At 34.2% G+C, this 20567-nt stretch overlaps 1 protein-coding gene across 1 annotated transcript in view; it reads left to right on the top strand.

Annotated features, from left to right (window-relative positions):
- Positions 1–20567, top strand: part of LOC129218827 (monoglyceride lipase-like) — a 112797-nt gene that overhangs the window by 52304 nt on the left and 39926 nt on the right. The window lies entirely within an intron of this gene.

Genomic DNA, 20567 nt, shown 5'->3' with positions numbered 1-20567 from the left:
TTCTATAGCGTGACTTTCGATGAAAGAAAATTACTAATGTCTGCACAGCTAATGAACGGTTTTTGTCATTCCATCAATTGGGGGGGGGGGAGGAATCAGAATAAGCTACCAAAATAAGTTTTTTACCATATTTTTTTGAGATTAAAAAAAAAAAATCTTAACTTTATGGTATTTTTGAAAAAATTTCTTCAATTGTTAACATGTGCCCCTATCGAGAGGGACTTGTGTACAAGTCTGAGGCACATATGAACAAGATTAATAAATGCAGTGCAAGCATCAAATTAGGAAAAAAAAATCTTTAATATGAAATATATATGTATCCAACAATTACATTGAAAGGTTTGTAACCTATACTGTGTCGGTTGGAATTGTGCAGGTATTGTGTCATTAAGAAAACATTTTTTCCTAAATATATAAATATGTTCACTGTCAAACTTTAAACTCTGGTAGTCTATTCTGGTCGCTGGATAGGCACCAAAAAAAAAAAAAAAAAAAAAAACTTACAAGAGTACATAGTACAAAGAATATTTTATTATGTAAAGATAATTCGAATTGTATATTGCTTTTATGCTTCCTACAAATAGGATAATATACTGTAAAATGATTTTAAACTTATATCATTAAACTTACGTAATATTTTATGTCTTTTTATTTCCCGTAAGTATTATTGCACTGAATTGTTCACCAACTATTTAGCAACAAAAAAGAAAAAAAAAGGAGGAAAAAGAAGAATAAGAATAACAAAAGTAAATTCACGAATGTTAATATTCATTATAACAATTAACAATAAATTTACAAACTGATTACAGAACAGAAAAAAATTCTTGCAAATATTTACATTTTTTAACACTTATAATATCCTACACTAAGATTAATATTACGGAGGAATACTATGGAAAGTGTTCACGTGTGCGCCCAGATGTTGTGATCATAATTGCCCCATTATCTACCTTAGAACTAACAAGCAAAACTAAAGAATGCTTACTTTAAAAAAGAAATCTAAATATTGTCATAAAATCACTTGAATATTCATATAATGTTTTGCAATTAATAAGTTTGGCTTAGTAGTTTAAAATATGTTTCAGGTGAAGAGGACTGATAAAATGATAAAAACAGTGAAGTTGTCTCCCCCCCACACACACACAGAAACATAAAATGACTCATTGCGCCAAAAGTTTGGCAAAGAGGACTGGTGCTGCCAATACTTGAGAGATTTTTTCACGCTGTTTTGCTCGAAGTTATCCTAGTAAAACATACCATGTTTACATGCGCCCCCTTTCCCCTACTCTTTTTCTGTGGTTCAGTCTTTCATATCCTTTAAAAAGTGTGTGAACTTTTTTTCACTGAAATTCATGATAAGTTTGCTGGAAGCATAGTATCGATAGGGGTGCTCACCCTCACCCCCAAGAGCACAGTCCCTCAAATTCCACGAAGGCCCCCTCCAAAATACCCTCAAAACACCCCCCCCCCTAAAAATTCAATGGCGCCATACCCCCCCCCCTCAGGGCCGACGCCAAGGGGTGTGTGGGGGTGTTACACCCCTCCAATTTTTCAGAAGTGGGGCCGCCAATTTCCTTTTAGCGATGCTACAAACGAAGAAAAAGGAAAACTCGTCTTTGTAAAAAAATTAAAATAGTAAATTTAAACGAACAATTGAAATAATAGTGACAAAAAGTAATTTTTCTGTAAAATTGGAATGGAAAATATAATGATTCTTTTTTATTAAGATTATCAAAGTAAGGGCCGCGGAAATGTGCGCTTCAAACATTTTTTAACGCAAAAAAAAAAAGTATTTAGTGCACTACTCACTAGACCGCATAGTGGGTATGTCTATCTAGTCGGAAACTATGGTCCCGGTATTGCAGTATTAAAGTATTGCGCATAAAGAAAATTAGCATAAGGGAGGACCGGCGACAAAACGTGCACGCCTTGTCTCTCGGCGGCCCTGGTTACACAATACCATGTTTCATGGTTCTTCAGTTAAAAAAAAGAAAAATAGATAAATAAATAAATAGGATGGCTTCATAGGGGCCGTCGAAACATTCCCATATGTAATTTTTTTGATGAAAAATATTGTCCTGAAAATAGGGAAGTTGCAACCTATTAAATGTTCATATTTTGGCTATTGGATATTGTTAATTGACCCTCAAAACTAAAAAATTCACCATCGCCGAATTTTTAAACACCGTGGTTGATTTTTAACGAATTTTTAAAAATCCACGCGCAAAAGTGCGCGCTTCTGAAACGTCACGAGCCTACGTCACAGGGCGGGAATGGGCAGCCTTCCGCCGAAGATCCCTTGTTTTCGCTAGGAACATTTTGAGCGCGCTGATATTTTTATTTTTTAGAAATTCAATAATCCTTTTGAACACACTATGAAGACCGGATTCGTTAAAGCACAATCTAAATAATTTTCCTCATGTAACATCAATGAGGATATTCGAATATTTTCGAGAGGATGAGAGGTTTAATGTTCCAGAAACGCGAGGAGTAATGCGAGGAGATGTAAACATAAGCCTTTTATGTTTCGTCTTCGAAGTCGAATGCTTGACCTTCGGCTTCTCCCCTATCGGAAGAGGGCATGACGTCACTTCCAATGCCATTTGACGTCACAAGAGCTTGAACTTTAAAAATTAATAACTTCCCTATTGTTTCTAAGTGGAGAAAAATGCATGGGTTGCCGAAATATATTTGAAACAGAGAGAGGGGAAAAAACAGTTAATGCTAAATGAGATTCAAAGTATTGTGATGAATACTTACACCAGAAGTTCTAAATGTTTGGACGTAAAAATCGTAAGTAAATCAAAGCTTGATCAAGAGATACAGGAGACACATTTAAAATAAAATGAAGTGGAATAAATAAGACCTAAGGTATCACAGAAAATAACTACACCCGTTCAAAATGTTAAAAGTACTTTTCCTGGGGCCGCAGACGCTTGTATTTCATGAAAACAAAAATATTGGGCTGGAATTTGAGAATTTTACTATGAAAAATGCAAGCAAATAATCGTGTTTGGCAAATTAAAATTGAAAGAAAGTATTACCACAACATGTTTATCAATAATTAAAATTTAAAAGGAAGATAGGGACGTAGCCAAACTGAGGGTAGAGTAGAGAACTCCAAATTCTTTTTTTTACGTCCCTAAATGGCCTGGAAGTGAGTTTTTAAAACTTCGGATTTGAAAAAAATCCGAGAAAACGTTCTCAAACCCCATCCCTTCCCCTTGCGTCATTGAAGACGGTCTACACATGAGTATTTAGGACTGCAGTTTCGAAAAACCATGAGAGTGCTCTCAACGTAACCCCCGAAAAACGTCTTCTCAATTAATCATTCGTCATCATTCACAGTCGAATAAATTTCGTCTTTTGAAGACTTTGATTTTAAACTCCCCGAGGTCTCCCGAACCTGTCCTCCTCCCACTGTTACCGAAGATCCTCAAAAATTTCATTGTTAAGGGTTCAATTCAGAAATTTTTTCGCGGGAGATCTCCCAACCCCCCTACCCCTCTAACAGTATTGAATATCGCTTACGATTGCGCCAATTGAATTTCAATTTTGAAAATTTACCAGGGAAGGACTCCGAATCTCTCCACCCATAAACATTACCAAAAATCTTTTAAAACTGCGTTTTCTACACATCGAAAAATTTTCGAGACAATGCCACCCCCCCTCCTCTCTCTATCTCTCTCGCCAACATCATCGTAAAACGTCTTAAATCTCGCTTTTAGTGCTTCAATTACGAAATATTTCTGTGCACGAGCCCCTTCAAAACTCTCCCCCCCCCTTTCATTCAGGGTTGGCTTAAGTTACGTTTTCGGAGCTTTAGTTCCAAGAAACTGGCGTTGTACTCAATTTTAACAAAAAAAAGCCTACAACCGCGTTTTTAAGTTTTCGATTTTAAAAATTTCGGGGGGATGCCCCCCGCTTCTCTCTTTCCCTTAATATGACCACAGATCGTCTAAAACTGCATTTTGCGAAACACAATTTTCAAATTTTTCCCGGGGGAGAGCCCCCGGACCCCCCTTTACCTATCACAATAGGAAATCATTCACAATTGCGAGCTTGGAGTTTGAAGTTTTAAAACTTATCGAGGGATGACCTCGAGTCTCCCTTAACATCACCACAGATCGTCTGAAAACGTGTTTTTCAAATAACAATCTTGAATATTTCCCAGGGGAGAACCCCCGGACCCCCTATCAATATGTAATCAAATATAACGTACGACTGTGTTTTGGGAATTTAAATTTGGAGGGGGAGGGGTGGATTTTCGGGAGAGGCTATCGGACCTCATCTCCTTTTCCTCCCCAACTTAAAATATAGTCTAAAACTGCGTTTTTTATACCTTCAGTTTCGAAAAAATACCAGGAGGAAGCCCTCCGACACTCCTATTTCTGTAAAAAAGCAGTCGAAAACTTTGTACTATGGAATGAGTAAAAATGACAATAACGTGTATAAAGTACAAATAAAGTAGTATAAAAGAGTTAAAAACTCAGCAAACAGCTGTTTCGGGGCTGTCACAAGCAAGCCCCTTCATCAGTGCAAAAAAGAACTAAAGGTCCACACAATGTAAACCAGGACGATAAATGAACAGAAAATGGAAGGCAGCAAAGTAAAAAGGATGGAAACCGGAAACACATGCGTCACAGACAGGGAGGTTAAAGGGAAGGAGATAAATCTTTACTATGCAGAAGTGACAACGTTTGTTCACTTTTTCCAGAGGGCGCTGTATGTGCACCGCTCCCGACAATCGTAGCAGATCAATGTAAATGATGCTAAGTTTCTCATTCTTTTAAAGGCAGCTATTAAAGCAAAAAAAAGAAAAAAAAATACTGGAAATTGGTTGTAATAAGGGGCCAATATAGTGGACGATGTACGGCTTTCGTCCACAGGAAGTTGGCGCAGTATTTTGATGGAAAATTTTATTTTATTTTTCATCACAAACTTGCCGAATTCGTCTGCTATTAATATTGCGCTGTGCGATGTTTTATTTTTTACGAGTTGGAATGTTTCTATTCCTGAAAATAATTGACGAAATGAGAATGTAGTAGAATTAATTACGTAAATACTTTTTTTAATTAGTTGTAAATTTCGTGACATGCTTCGAGAACTAATTAAAGCGAAACAATTTTTTGCTTTCACGACCTTTAACAGATAAAAATAAATGTTAATGTTCTATTTACTTAACTTCAAGCTGATATTGATTGTAATAATTTTATTCACGTGTTTACTCACTGCTTAAACAGAATTGTTAACATTATTTTTTTTATTATTATTGCAATTTTTTCTACAACCAAATCGAAAAAAAATCGGGAAACCTTTTTCATTTAAAAAATACACATGATTAATTTCAACAGAAAACCCCACAAACTATCTCAAAAAAGCGTTCTGAGGTATAATTTTTTGAATGAATAAGGTTTCTCGATTTTTTTTCCATTTGGTTGTCGAAAAAAATGCAGTAATAAAAAAATAATGATAACAATTCTGTTTAAGCAGTGAGTAAACACGTGAATAAAATTATTGTAATCAATATCAGCTTGAAGTTAAGTGAATAGAACATTAACATTTATTTTTATCTGTTAAAAAATCGTGAAAGCAAAAAATAATTTCGCTTTAATTAGTTCTCGAAATATGTCACGAAATTCACAACTAATTAAAAAAAAGGGTTTACGTAATTAATTCTACAACATTCTCATTTCGTCAATTATTTACAGGAATAGAAACATTCCAACTCGTAAAAAATGAAACATCGCACAGCGCAATATTAATAGCAGACGAATTCGGCAAGTTGGTGATGAAAAATAAAATAAATTTTTCCATCAAAATACTGCGCTAACTTCCTGTGAACGAAAGCCGTACATCGTCCACTATATTGGCCCCTTATTACATCCAATTTCCAGTAGTTTTTTTCTTTTTTTTGCTGTAATAGCTGCTCTCTAAAAAAAGGAGAAACTTAGCATCATTTACATTGATCTGCTGCGATTGTCGGGAGCGGTGCACATACAGCGCCCTTTGGAAATAGTGAACAAACGTTGCTACTTTTACACTAGAAATCCCGTAGGACATTTCTCTCCTTCTTCCTACTCCGTGGTCACAGAATAACAACGATACCAATAGTGCGGGAAAACGTCACAAACAGAAAAAAGTTTTTTAAAGATAAGATTTCCAAACACTGGGGAAAGGGGAGTACTCGACAAATCATTAACTATTGAAGCAGAATTTTTCCAAATGTAATAAGATTCCCAAAAATCCAATCATAAATCGAGGAACACCCATGAATAACCTTGGCAGAAGAAGAAAAATCGAAAAAATGATTGAAAGACCAACAGTGTTGTGCAATCGAGGAACGTTTTAAATCTTGCTTCTTGATATAATTTTCATGTTCTTTATTACGGAATTTAAGAGAACGTCGGGTCTGTCCTATGTATGTCATTTGACACTTACAAGAAATGCTATAAATGCCCCATCGGTCAAGTTCCGGAACCGGGTGTTTTAGTTGCGAAAATTTAAGTTTTTTGACAGGGGAAAATGCAACTGAAAAATTAAACTTTTTTAAAATTCTTGCAATTTGAAGACTGATTCTTGGAAAAAAGGGTAAAACAACCAAATTAGAATAATTCATCTTAGACAGTGCTTGATTTTTATTAGTTGAATTGATAAGTTTCTTGTGTATGGTGTCAATGATGTCAATTGTAAACCCCTGATCTGATGCAACACTTTTTAAATAATTCAGTTCTGCAGCGAGTAAATTGGAACAAGAACAAATCGTTAAAGCCCGGAAAACAAAAGTTCTGAATGCCGCTAATTTTTGTTGAGGGGGATGAACAGATAATTTATGTGGGGGAAGAGTGACTGCAAAGGGTTTATGGAAAACAGTAGTGATAAAATTATTATCAGAACGAGTGATGGAAACATCCAAGAGAGATGATTTTTAGATTCCATTTCAACGGTGAATTGAATATGTGGATCAATACAGTTTAAAACCGACAAAAGACTATCATAGTCACGGAAAGAAGAGTCCAAAAGAACAAAAATATCATCAACATACCTGACGTAAAATGGAAACTGTAAAATTTTAAATAATTTAACCTCAAAATAGTGCTTATAAAAGTCGCTTAAGATAGGACTCAACGGGTTACCCATCGCGAAACCCTCGGTCATTCGGAAAAAATTGTTGTCGAAAATAAAAGTATTTTGTTCTAAGAAGGACCTGGTTAGCTTACACAATTCATCGATCTCAAAACAAGAAAAAATATGTTCAACCAATTTCATTTTAAGACAATCCAACGCCCCCTCAACCGGCATGTTAGTGAAAAGAGATTTAACGTCGAAAGAGGCCATGACATGATCTTTTAACTGAAAATTACGAAGTTTGTTAACAAAATTCAAAGAATTTCGAACAGTGAAAGAGTTGCTGGATAGTAGCGGTGAAAAAACAGAAACCAAAAATTTTGCCAGTTTGTAGGAGCAGTACCAATATTAGAAACAATGGGAGGGAGAGTGTCGTTGTTGTTCTGTGACGCATGTGTTTCCGGTTTCCCTGCCTATTTACTTTGCTGCCTTCCATTTTCTGTTCATTTATCGTCCTGGTTTACATTGTGTGGACTTTTAGTTCTTTTTTGCACTGATGAAGGGGCTTGCACGTGACAGCCCCGAAACAGCTGTTTGCTGAGTTTTTAACTCTTTTATACTACTTTATTTGTACTTTATAGACGTTGTTGTCGTTTTTACTCACTCCTATTTCTGACTGAATATTATCCTTCAGATTAAATTTATATTTCTAGTACTAAGGCCTAGTAATATGACTATTCCTGCTAAACCAGAAGCTAAATCTTCTCTCTCTCTGCATATTGGAACATGCGTTTGGAACAATTAAGGGGCCGCCAAATGCGTACCCCTCCCCCCCTCAGTTTTTTGACTTAGCGACGCCTCCCCCCCCCCCCCCCCCCCATGGACACCCTAGTATCAATTCAAAAGTTTCAGCTACAGAAGATCTTAATTGCAGAATTTAGCTGCATTTCGGGATAATATTGAAGTAAGATGCTACTATATGTCTTACTTGATCTTGTTACTTGTTTAATTTACGTGTCACATATTTCCTTTTTATTCTGTAACTTTTTAAATTTTAACGTGTTATATTCCACTTAGAACAGAGTCGTGAACAAGTAAGTGGGTATTAAAATGTTCTCAATTATGACGATAAATAATATTCAGCTAATTTTAACGCCTTACTTGAAATCAAAGTTATTGAGTTAGTTGTTGTATATTTAATATTATTTTCGTATTCTTATGGCAATAGACTTTTTTTTTTTCAGTAATTGGAAAAAAATGTATAAATGAGATTTTTCAAGTAATTTAAGTGCGTTTCAACAAAGCAGTAAAGCTAATTTACTCATTAAAAATTTTCCTTAGCTGGCCGGTAAATATAAATAGTAACACAAACAGCGTTAAAACATAATTATCTTCAATTTTATCTCTGGTTTCAAACAGAAAAACTAATGTCATTAAAAACTTGACTTTATTATCTGTGGAAAAGCTGAAAAGAAAAAAAAAAGTGTTCTACCCTCATTACCGCATTTCATTCTTAAATACATATTTTTATGTCTAATGCGGAAACAATATGTCTAAATGTCTCCAACAGATGGCGCTTCAAAACATGTTCACTTATTCAACTTCGGGGACTTCTCAAATGTTGTAGTCTATGAGGATCTGCTTTTTCTCCTTGTAGGCTACGCAAATGTTTTTCATTCTAAATGCAGGGGTGCCCACCGGGGGGGGGGGGGGGGGTCATTTTGAAGACTGCGCCCTGGTTAGGGAGGCTTCGCGATATTAGGGGGGGTGCGCCCTTGCTCCTGAGGGGGGGAACTCCTGCTAAATTCAGTCCCCCTAGGGACTTTTTTCGGACGGAATTTTGAAATTTGAGATTGGGGAAAAGCAACGGTATTTTGAAATATTAAATTATTATTATTCTTTTTGGTTGGAAGTGTTTTTTTTTTATTTATTAATTTTTTTTTTTAAATCTGATTCGGATTGTACTTATGGGAGACGGGCTACACAGGGCCGACCGAAAAACTGACGGGTGAAAGTTTCCTGGTGCCCCCCCCCCCCCCTTATACATACAGAAAAATCAAGTTAGTTATAACAGCAGTGCATAATACGCATGAACGCGTCATACTTGAATTTTTTACTCATTAATTAAAAGAACAATCAGAGGGCTATGCATAATACAAATTTAAATACGAGTAATGAATCTGTTTCTAATATTTATGAAACATTAATAACCCAAAAACTTTTCGAAAAAATGTTAAAAATCCAAGTATTTATCTAGTAAAATGTTATCCCACTAGATTAAAGACAAACAGTTAAAACTGAATTAGTCACTCAAATTGATCAAACTGAGAACACGAATAAATAGTTTGCTGATTATAAATAGAAAATGTATTTATCGAAGTAAATTACATCAAAATTAAACATCGATCTGGACTCATCCAATGATTCTTTTCAAGAGTTTTTTGGTTTTACTTGTACCAACTTAATACCCAGGGCCCGATTAACTTCTGAAATTAGGAAAAGCTCGGTCTCAGTTTGGTACCTCCCAGCTCCTCCCCCCCCCCCCCCTTACACATACACTTTTGCTAGGGGAAATTTTTCTTAACATTCTATGGACATTGATACAACAATGACTAATGCTAAGTAGCCCAGCAGAATTTAGAGTTTAGTTTATTCCGCTTTACTGACTGACAGAAATGTTATTACATATATTGCACTTGAATTCTCAGCAAATTTGGGTAGTAACATTTTGAACCATATAAAGAATAAATACCTTTGTGCTGAAAAATTAAAAAGTCAGTAATCCAACCCTATTAAGCACAAAACTTGCAAATGATTGCAGACACGTGTTTCGGTGTTATAAGGAACACCTTTTTCAATGCAAAGAAGTGTGAGCTTTTGGATGAAAAGTCATCCGAGAAAAGCCTTTCGGATGACTTTTCATCCAAAAGCTCACACTTTGCATTGAAAAAGGTGTTCCTTATAACACCGAAACACGTGTCTGCAATCATTTGCAAGTTTTGTGCTTAATAGCGTTGGATTACTGACTTTTTAATTTTGAAACATATTTGACACTTCACGAAGGAAATTAAATGCAGACCTTTTTGTTCAGCAAGTTCGAATGTTTTGCAATATCTCAAAAAAAAAAAACGCAATTAAAAGCAGAAACTGATATTGTTAAGCATAGTTTTACAGTGATATTTGTGCCCCCTAAAAACTCTGAGGGGAAGCTCAAGCTTCCCGAGCCTTTTGAGTAATCAGGCCCTGCTAACACCAGCTTTCATATATGTTAAAAACATATATGTCATTCTTTTGCATCAAATATTTGTAAGGTATATGGCCTTACGATTGCATTTTAAGACTTGAGTTTAAAAAAATGTTCGTGCAAGGGTCTCCATACTGCCTTTCTTTAATATCACAAGCAATGGGTTTTTTAAACGACACTTGTGAAAAATTTAAATCTACTATCCCCAGAAGGTAAAGCATTGCTTCAATTTTTTGGACCATAAGTTTGAAAATTTTCCAGGGTAATGATCCAGATCCTCCTATTCATAAAATCTTCAAAGTTTGTCTAAAGTTGCGTTTTTGAAACTTCAATTTCGAAAACTTGCAGAGGGGGGGAGAATGAATTGATTTCAATCTATTTTAAAAAATAATCGATCGGAAAGTCTCTGAGCTCCCTCTCTTACCCCAACGTCAATGAACATAGCCTATAATCGCGATTTTAAGGCTAAAACTGCGTTTTAAAAACTAAAATTTCAAAAATTTGACTGCCCCCCACACACCCGTTATTTTTTATCCAATCAAAAAACTTTTTAAGCTTGTTTTTTGTTCTTTTAATGTGCTCTTCTAAAACTTTTTTCTGGTTACGTCACTGCATGCAGGGGCAGAATTCAAATAAATTTTATGGGAATTAGACAAAGAAGTGCCTTTTGTTTGATTCTAAACAGTTACATTCTCAGAAATTGCATCTGCTTCAATGATACAAAGGAAGTAAAGTTTTTGGAGTAGAGAGAGGAATACTTTCGTGCCCTAGAGAAAAATAGAGAATTATTGTAATAATGATTCTCTATTTTGTGTGTCTATGACCAGGGGCGGACTGGCCCTGAACTTTTAATGTGGAAAAAAAATTCATGCCGACCGCATCCAAAAAAGTTTGGCTATAGTTTTTCAAACCTAAAAAGTTTCTAGTGTGTTTTTTCAAAAAAAAAAAAAGGTTCCTCCAGCACCCCCTCACCTCCCCCCCCCCCCGCTGAAATACCAAGATTTTTTTTTTTTTTTTTTTTCAGAAATCCTTATTTAACTTTCCATTTCAAGCAAACTAGTGGGCAGATTGATTTAAAACAAGCATGCAGCAAACGCCCATAATATATAGGTGATATTTCAAGGATCTAACTTTCTCAAAAATATTTGCAAGCTTAAATTGCTCTACGCAATAAAAAAAAAAACACTGAAAACTGTGTGGCTTCTTTGAAAATCCGCATTTAAGAGTATTTCGTTTATGTAAAAGTGAATAAAAATCTTATTTTAAAACAAAACGTAATACATTTGAGGGAGTGAGAAGTAAAGTGGTGTAAGTAGACATTTTCAAGTTTTGAGTATAACTCTTATAAATATTACATCCTAGTTGGCTTTCAATGAATTTTTTTCTAAATCATGCTGTACAGCGGCACCTACCAGGGTTACTAGTACTATCTCTTGCCCCAAGACAGAGGAGGGGTCCACCTACCATTTGTACGGGTTATCTCCAAGTTTTTAATTTTTCCTCTTGTTACCCTTTGCTTCTCACCACCTCATATGGCCATGAGCGGTACTATTTACCCTTTAGAAAAAACTCTTTATTTTAAAAACGACTTTCCTTAAAATTGTATTGTACGTATTCAAACTAATGAAAATTTTCATGTAAACCAAACGTAATATATCCGTTCAGAATGAATACATCACAGATCATGAGACAGTGAGAACTGATCGGAAATATCGGATAAGCCCGAATTACTCTACAAAAAAAAAAAAAGAGTTTCGCCCGAAAAAGTCGCCATTTGTCTCAGTGAGAAAACTGATTTTCAAAGGTATCTCTCAAAATGTTATTTAGTGAATGAAATTTATTTGTCAGGTTCTAAGAACTAAAGTGAAAATCATGGGATATACACTTGGGGTGGGGGGATTGCGGTCTCCTCCCCGGGCCCTTGGTTTTAACGTAGATTTAGATTGCCAATAATTTTAATACGGTAGTTTATATGCATGTAAAGATAGTTATGATCAAACTTCCCTCCCCTCTCCACAGAAGGCAAGTTCTGGCCGCGCTTGTGCTTTATGGTATATGTGTGGCCTATGCTACATATTAAGAGCCATTATTTTGAAATTCAGACAAAAAACGGAAATTTTGGCAGTGACCATTTTTGATTTTCCTAATTTTTTTATATGTCAAAGTAGGTCATAAGAAGTGAACATTCTGAAATTTTTAGCCTTCCAAAAATTTTCTTTCGCTTGTTAAAAAATCCCAAAGTTTGAGGGTTTGCAGCGCTTTTTTAGAAAAATTCTGTAAACCGCAATTCAGTGCGCTATAGCTCTTTACAGAAACACCACCTCACGGTTATATTTATATTTATTGGTTGTACTGTATCTAGTGATGATGACTTCATAGTTATTTTGGTTGAGGGTTATTGCTTTCTTCAGATAAGGTGTCGCAAAGTATGGATTTTATCCGTTTTCGCGCAAGTTTAACCTGCGTTATTTCCCCCAAAAAAGCCACTCCCGGAAAAAAATGTGACATATATACTGAAAGTTTATACTATGAAGAGAGTAAATGGCACAAAATTTGTTTGAGGTTTAATTTTTTTTAGGAGAAAAATGCCCTGATATTTTTCAAATTTTCAAAAATTGTGCTTTTTTGATCGCAATTAACTCAAAACAGCATCACTAGGAAAAAAAACCTTTTATATATTATGGTACCTGGCTATGTGTAAAACATCATGAAAAAGAAAACAGCATGGGATCTCTTCTTGTTTTTTAGAAAATAATTTTTTTGTAGCTCATTTTATGCGTTTACTCGTGCGTAAAACGTGTGTCCAGTACGCAGATTAGATCTGCTAAAACTTAAAGGATGTAGTAAGAATGTATACATGTATATATAAAGAAAGAGAAAAAGACTAGCACTACTTTATTTTTCTGATTTTTACAAATTGATGGTATTTTAATTGCAGGTAAATCAGAAAACGATAAATTGATATCATATATATATATATTGATTTATCGTTTTATCGTATCAATCCCAAAATAATTCTTTCTTATTTATTTATTTATGTCCATAGCAATGGAAGAAATTTCATGAACAATATCTGCTTCACTTTCCTCTAAATGTCTATTTTTTATGTTATCTTCAAATACCTCTAAAAGGCTGTCGGTTCTTGATTAATCAGTATTATTTCCTTTTTTCTTTGCTTTGTATATCGGCTAAAAGCAGCTTGAATTTGACTTTTTGTCAGATATTGTTCGGTTGGAAAATTTTTATGTCTTCAACTATCTCTATTCTCATTGCATGTTCTACTTGGTTGGGCGTCTGATTTCTCACGGTTTTCTCACCATAAAAGAACTTTTCTTAAAGAAATTCTCTTTGTTTCATTGAAAATCGTGTACTTTTACGAGTTGGGAGAGCCCACCCCTCACATGAGATTGACAAAATGTTTTCTTCTTTGTTTTCTCCTTGTTGACTGGTAGATGCCTGACCAAGACCATAAGAAACATAACTCTGAACAGGTATTTGAAGATGACATAGAAAATAGACATAAATAAAAAAGAATAGTTTTTGATTGATACGATAAATCTATATATATATATATATATATATATATATATACAAATATGATATCGATTTATCGTTTTCTGATGTACCTGCAATTAAAATACCATCAATTTGTAAAAATCAGAAAAATAAAGTATTGCTAGTCTTTTTCTCTTTCTCTATTCAACCATATATACATTCCTACTACATACTTTAAGTTTAGCAGATCTAATCTGCATACTAGACACACGTTTTACGCACGAGAAAACGCATAAAATTAGCTACAAAAAAATTATTTTCTAGAAAACAAGAAGAGATCCCATACTGTTTTCTTTTTCATGATGTTTTACACATATCCAGGTATCATAATATATAAAAGGTTTTTTTCCTAGTGATGCTGTTTTGAGTTAATTGTGATCAAAAAAGCACAATTTTTGAAAATTTGAAAAATATCAGGGCATTTTTCTCCTAAAAAAAATTAAACCTCAAACAAATTTTGTGCTATTTACTCTCTTCATAGTATAAACTTTCAGTATATGTTAAATTTTTTTCGGGGAATGGCTTTTGGGGGGAAATAACGCAGGTTAAACTTGCGCCAAAACGGATAAAATCCATACTTTGCGACCCCTTATCTGAAGAAAGCAACAACCCCCAACCAAAATAATTATGAAGTCATCATCACTAGATACAGTACAACCAATAAATATAAACATAACCTTGGGGTGGTGTTTCTGTAAAGAGCTAAAGCGCAATGAAATGAGACTTTTAGAATTTTTCTAAAAAAGCGCTGCAAAACCTCAAATTTTGGAAATTTTTAACGAGCGAAAAAAAAATTTTTGGAAGGCTAAAAATTTCAGAATGCTCACTTCTCCTGACCTACTTTGACATATAAAAAAAATTAGAAAAATCAAAAATGGTCACTGCCACACCTTGTCTGAACTTCAAAATAATGGCTCTTAACTTGCCTTTAATAATAATATTCCACTGACTCACAACGTTTTCAAGTAAGAACAATTTATTTATCAGCTTCCAAGATTTAAAGTGAAAACGGAGAAATGTATTGGGAAAAGCAATAAGATATGCGTATTCTTTTTCGTAAGTAAATATGTTCAACTAGAGTTTAACCGATTACCCCCAAAAGGTTGATTTGGTTCCTCCAGGGGGCAATGAACATTCAAAACAAAAATTTAAATGATAATTATAATAATAAACATAAGTAATAAACATAAATCATTATATTTTTTCAATTTTTAAATTCTAATGATTTGCGTTTATTAATATTAATAAACATAAATCATAAGAATTTAAAAATTGAAACAAAACAGCAAATATTCAAAGTGAAAACGTATGCAAAATCGATGGTCCAGAGTTTAGACAAAAAAAGAGTTTAAAAAAGAAATGAAGTTTAAAAAAGAAATGAATTAAGTTCAGGAGGACCATGCACATCCTCATATCTTGGACAAGCATACGAATTGTACTCAGGGCAGGTTCTGGATACCGGAACAAACCGTTCTCTCTCTTTTTTTTTCTTCTAGTTTAAACTGCCGAAGTTTTTTATTCATCCAAATCCTAAATTTTATACAAAAGAAAAAGAAAAAAATGAAAAATAAATAAATAAATAAATAAATAAATATGTTTTGCTGTCTTTGAAAAGGACATTAATAATCTTAGTTTATTAAAAAATGTGTGTAACAATTAGTGGATAAAATTGGTAAAGTATTTAGGCTTTAAATTAAAATTAAGTACAGTAAAACCTGTAAAGTTGACTACCCTTGCAAGTTGACTTCTTTTGTCAGGAACGGAATTAGTCCTATCTTATATAATGAAGGAAAACTTCTGTAACTTGACCACCTGTCTATCTTGACCACTAATGTACGCCAAATTTGGTTTGGAGTATTGTAAAAAAACCCTTTGTAAGTTTGCAACTTGGTTAATTTTTTAAAACTTTCTTCAGTAATTTTTTTTATATTATTATTTATTAATTTATTATTATTGTATTATTATTATTATTTGATAGCTTTATAAGAATGTTTTTAATGCTTTGGAGACGGACTAGCATTTTACTAACTCAACAGCAGCATAAAGCTTATGCTGCTCTTTTTTTTTCAAACTTGTTTTTCATTTGTTGTTCTATTTGAGCTAGTTTTTTGTACTTTGTTCAATAAAAATAGGTGTCAATAGAAAAGTACAAAGTGTTTTCTCTCAGTTGCAATAGGTTGTTGCAATACTGGAATTGTGCTAAGGCTCGGATCTATACATTTTGGGCCCTCTGCAACAAAATGGGTAGGGCATCTCCCTAGTAGTCAGCAGTGTCTATTTGTAAAGTTAATAAGTAGTTTTTTAAAATAACTACTTAATGCTAGCTTTTTTCCTTCAATTTTTAGGGTCGTTAGCTCCCTTGAGGAAGTGAGCCCCCCGCACTGTGGGTACGCAGATACGGGCTTGCTAAAGAGCCCTTCTGGCTTATTTCGGGTGCAAGGGATTAAGATATAGGATATTTGAATTTTGCCTTTATGAACTGAGAGAGTCGAGCTTGTTGCTCTTTGTGCTATAAGTGTTACATAAAAAGGCTTCAAAAAGAAAGTTAGTTAATCTTGAAATTAATAAAAAGTATGAAATATTAAAATGAATTGAAAAAGGAGAAAGCAAGAGAAAATTAGCTGGCACGTATGGAATGTCTAAAACTAGAGTGTCTAATGTAGTTTAAAACAAGGAAAAAATAACAAAACTATTTGAATAGTATTTTTAATTATGGTTTCACTTTCAATAATGTTAAGCAATGAAAGTTAGTTGAACAGAAAGAGTAATAAGGGTGAATTCCTCGAAAAATGAATACACGGTGCAAGGAATGACAAAAAATATTTCAAAAAATCATTACTGCCCTTTATGAGTTGACCACCGGTCTTAGTTGACCACCAAACTACTGCACCGCGAGTGGCCAACTTACAAAGGTTTCACTGTATGCAAAAAATACCTAATATTGATTTTACGTTGCTCTAAAATTTGCTTTTTTCCAAGGAAAAAGGTAAGGGGGGCGACGGATAAAAAAATGTTGGAAATCACTGTTTTAAATATTTATACTGTTTGTACTTTTGTGAATTTTATCTTTGCTAAACGGAAATAGATGAATTGGACGGTGTTATACAAAAATGAGCTATCCAACAAAAATTTTCAAAAAAATAATGAGTTATTCACATAGGTTGGCAGATAAACTGATACACAACGGGGATACAAAGACGATTTAAGCCCAAATTCGGAATTAATATGCCATCTATGAAGTTCAGCTTAGAACTCAATTTACTCAAAAGTACTGCTTGGTGGGTTGACCCATTTTTGTGTAACACGTCAATTTGTTTTAATTATAACCGATAGTTCAAGTTCTTATTATTTAAAGTGCTGATGACAAAAAAAAAAAAAAAAAAAACACGATGATTAAAAATACTTAACTAACTTAGAACTTACCTAAAAAAGATTCTTGTCACCCTTGGATTTAAAACACATGCAATCCCATTGAGCAGTCAACACGGTGTATAACAAATGACTCGTTTTTTCTTCAGAGACGAAATTGAGGAGATCTCAAAATTGTCTAATTGGTTGAGAAAGTCATGGATCTATCTATTGCAAAGTGCTGGGAAACATAACAAGAAAACGAAGGATGAAAAGGAAAAAAAAAAAAAAAAAAAGCTGTTTAGCAGTCGTTTTGCTCCTATACATTCTATTCTTAGGATGTCGCCTTTATCTTCTTTCATTAGAAAAAGGTTCAATGTAATCTTTTCCCAGACAGTCTCAGATGGCCACAAAAAAAAGATCCCCACCCCCAATAAAACTCCTTACCAGAATTCCAGGAAACATCAATCCCGAACAGATACGAGAGACACCCATGGACCCTGAAGGCTTCGCTTTGGACGAAAACCACCCAACAAAGACATTGTTTCGTTTTCCCTACGTAACAAGATACGGTAATAGTTAGGCAAGAACAGAGTAACGTCCTGAGAGTGACCGTTGGAAAAGGAGGGCCGTCCTCTTCTCCCCCCCCCCCATCCAAAAAAGAGCAGTTCTGGCTGTAGCCCTCGACACAAGAACGGCCGGCCTAGCTAAGAACTTTTTTTAAAAAATAAAATTGAGGAAAACGGTACGCACACCTTGAATGCACAGAAAACGGCCCGAGTTAAGGACGGCCCATGTGGAGTTTTCCGGGAACCGGACATAACGTCTAGATCCATAATGTCCACGGACATAACATCCATGACTAAAACATCCAACGGACAAAACATCCCACGGACATAACGTCCGACGGACATAACGTCCAACGGACACAACGTCCAACGGACACAATGTCCGACGGACAAAAGGTCCAAGGACAGAACGTCCACATTTTTGGACAGCTAGGACATAACGTCCAGTTTTCTGAGCAGGCTGGACAAAACGTCCGGATTTTAAAGTTTTTCCTTTGTCTCAACCAATTTTATTGAATTTATTCGTGTTTGTGTGATATGTGATGCAATCACCAGCAAAAAACGAGTTTTTAATATAGAATGAGTCTGTATAGGCCCCCCTCCCCCACACACACTGACATGATGGAAAAACAAAATTTAAGTATTAGGGCCCCCTTTTTTAATATAAAATGTGTTTTACGACAAATGTAGCGTAGAGACGCCCCCGTATTTTCACGTGATTTTCCGCTTTTAGGCACCTGCTTGTAAGAATTCGGAATTTCCCCCGTGGGCTAGCGGGGATAGTTGGCGATGCCTCATGAAGCTTTTTCAAGAGCACAGGTCACTTAAAGGTCAGTGATTGTAGTGGGAGAGAAAATTTTGCGGATGGGAGGGTTTTTTAACAGCTGATTCCGCGTAGAGACAGTAAACAAACCTCTTTCAGTACTTGCGGTGTACGCGCGTTGTTTATCTTCTTTTTTCTGTGTCTACTTGTTTTTATTATTATTATTTTTCTCTTATTTTTTTTTCTGTAAAGTTTTTATTCATTTTCTTTTTTCTTTATTTATTACCATTATTGTTTTAATTTTTTAATTCGCTTTTTAGTATTCCGTACTTTTTTAAAACTTTTTGTAATGGATTTATTTACCTCGAGGTCTAAAGATTGTAATTTTCTACATAGAACTTTCTTTTTCTGAATATATGTTCTTTTTATATTAAAGCGGTTTTTTTTATCAATTTGAATTGACTAACGTAAATAATGAAGTCGAACATAACTATTAAAAAAAATAAAACTTTTGTTCCTTTGCGAAATTTAGGTTTTCGCATATTTCTCAAAACTAAAGAATTGTTTAATGTTAAGGTTAAATTTTTCATTGTGAGCAAATTAATTAGATTGGGAGGCATGAAAAATGCTTCTGACACAATTTCTGCAGATTCTTATGTAAAATGACCTTTTGATCCAAAACCGAATAAGACAACCGTTTTCCCCCATTTCCCGCCACTGTTTGGAAATGCGGGAAAACGGACCCCCCCCCCCCCCCTCCTGTTTGCACTGTTTTTTTATTTTCAATTTTTTTCATTCAAATTAATTTGCAATAGTAACAATTTGTCGCTTTAATAACACAGTGCAAAAAAAGAGGTTAAATAATTTATATTCAGGTGTAACAACTTTTCACTTAAGTAAACAAAAAAAAAAAGCGTTTCAAATGTTTAGTTTTAATGCATATTTTAGGTATTTTTTAGTGCATATTTGCATGCATATCTGAATAATTTTCATATTATATACTACAGGATGTAAGTACACTAAAAAAATATACAAAAAAATTTCATTCTAGTCAAAATCTTTAGGGGGGGGGGGGGGGGGTGGCTTCCTTCTCCCGAAGTTTGTGTTGTACTAAATTTTTTCTGATAAAAGTTTAAAATCTACACGTTTCTTCATTTTAACTGAAAATGCCATTAGTACTTAGGGCAGTATGTTACTGTTATGTAATAGAGTAGCTTTCAAACTAGTTTTGAATAGTCAATATTAAATCTCACCTAAATTGTTGGATGTTTAGAAGATATAAATATGTCACACATCCGTAAAAAATGTTAGCAGAATTAGTACTTTAATAATTGTGAGGGTAATAAAGTTCAATGAAAATGATCAAAAAATTTAAATCGTTGAAACCTATTTCTAACTTGGTTAATTTTGGATAATATGGACATTTGCTTCATTTTCATCACTAGGAGTTTTTGTAATACGTAAATAAAAAAGCGTGCTATTTAATTCTCCACGACTATTGTCCATTATTATTCACTTGAAGTTTTATGCAAGGTAACTATGAACTATGGATGCAAAAACCTAGAAGTAGAACTATTTTTAAAAAGAAATAATAATCAATATTCATTCATGAATAAATGAGATTAGCATTAAATGAGATTACATTTTGAGGCATTTGAAATAGCAAAAAAAAAAAAAAAAAAAAAAAAAAAAGGAATTCCTTACAAATGAAAAAAAGTTGCAACTTATAAAGGTCAATTTATTCATAACTTTTAGAATAAGGCCTTGGATGGTTTGTTAAACGTCAGCATAAAAACTATTTTGAATATGCAGGCAATCAGGACAGCGTTATCTCCCATATGTAGCAGGATACGTAATTCCTGTTTAAAAAGTTTGTTCGTCTTATGACACCACTTTCCCCTATGGAGAATAAATTACATCTATTGATGATGTCAAAAATGTAAATAAGTTACAGTTTTAGACGTCAAAAAATTAGTATTGCTTTCCCCCCGAGTTATTTTGTACATTGCCAGGGGCGCCC

The sequence above is a fragment of the Uloborus diversus genome, chromosome 3, assembly GCF_026930045.1.
Source record: "Uloborus diversus isolate 005 chromosome 3, Udiv.v.3.1, whole genome shotgun sequence".
NCBI lineage: Eukaryota > Metazoa > Arthropoda > Arachnida > Araneae > Uloboridae > Uloborus > Uloborus diversus.
Note: the sequence above shows the minus strand (reverse complement) of the source record. Positions and strands in the feature narration are given on the sequence as shown.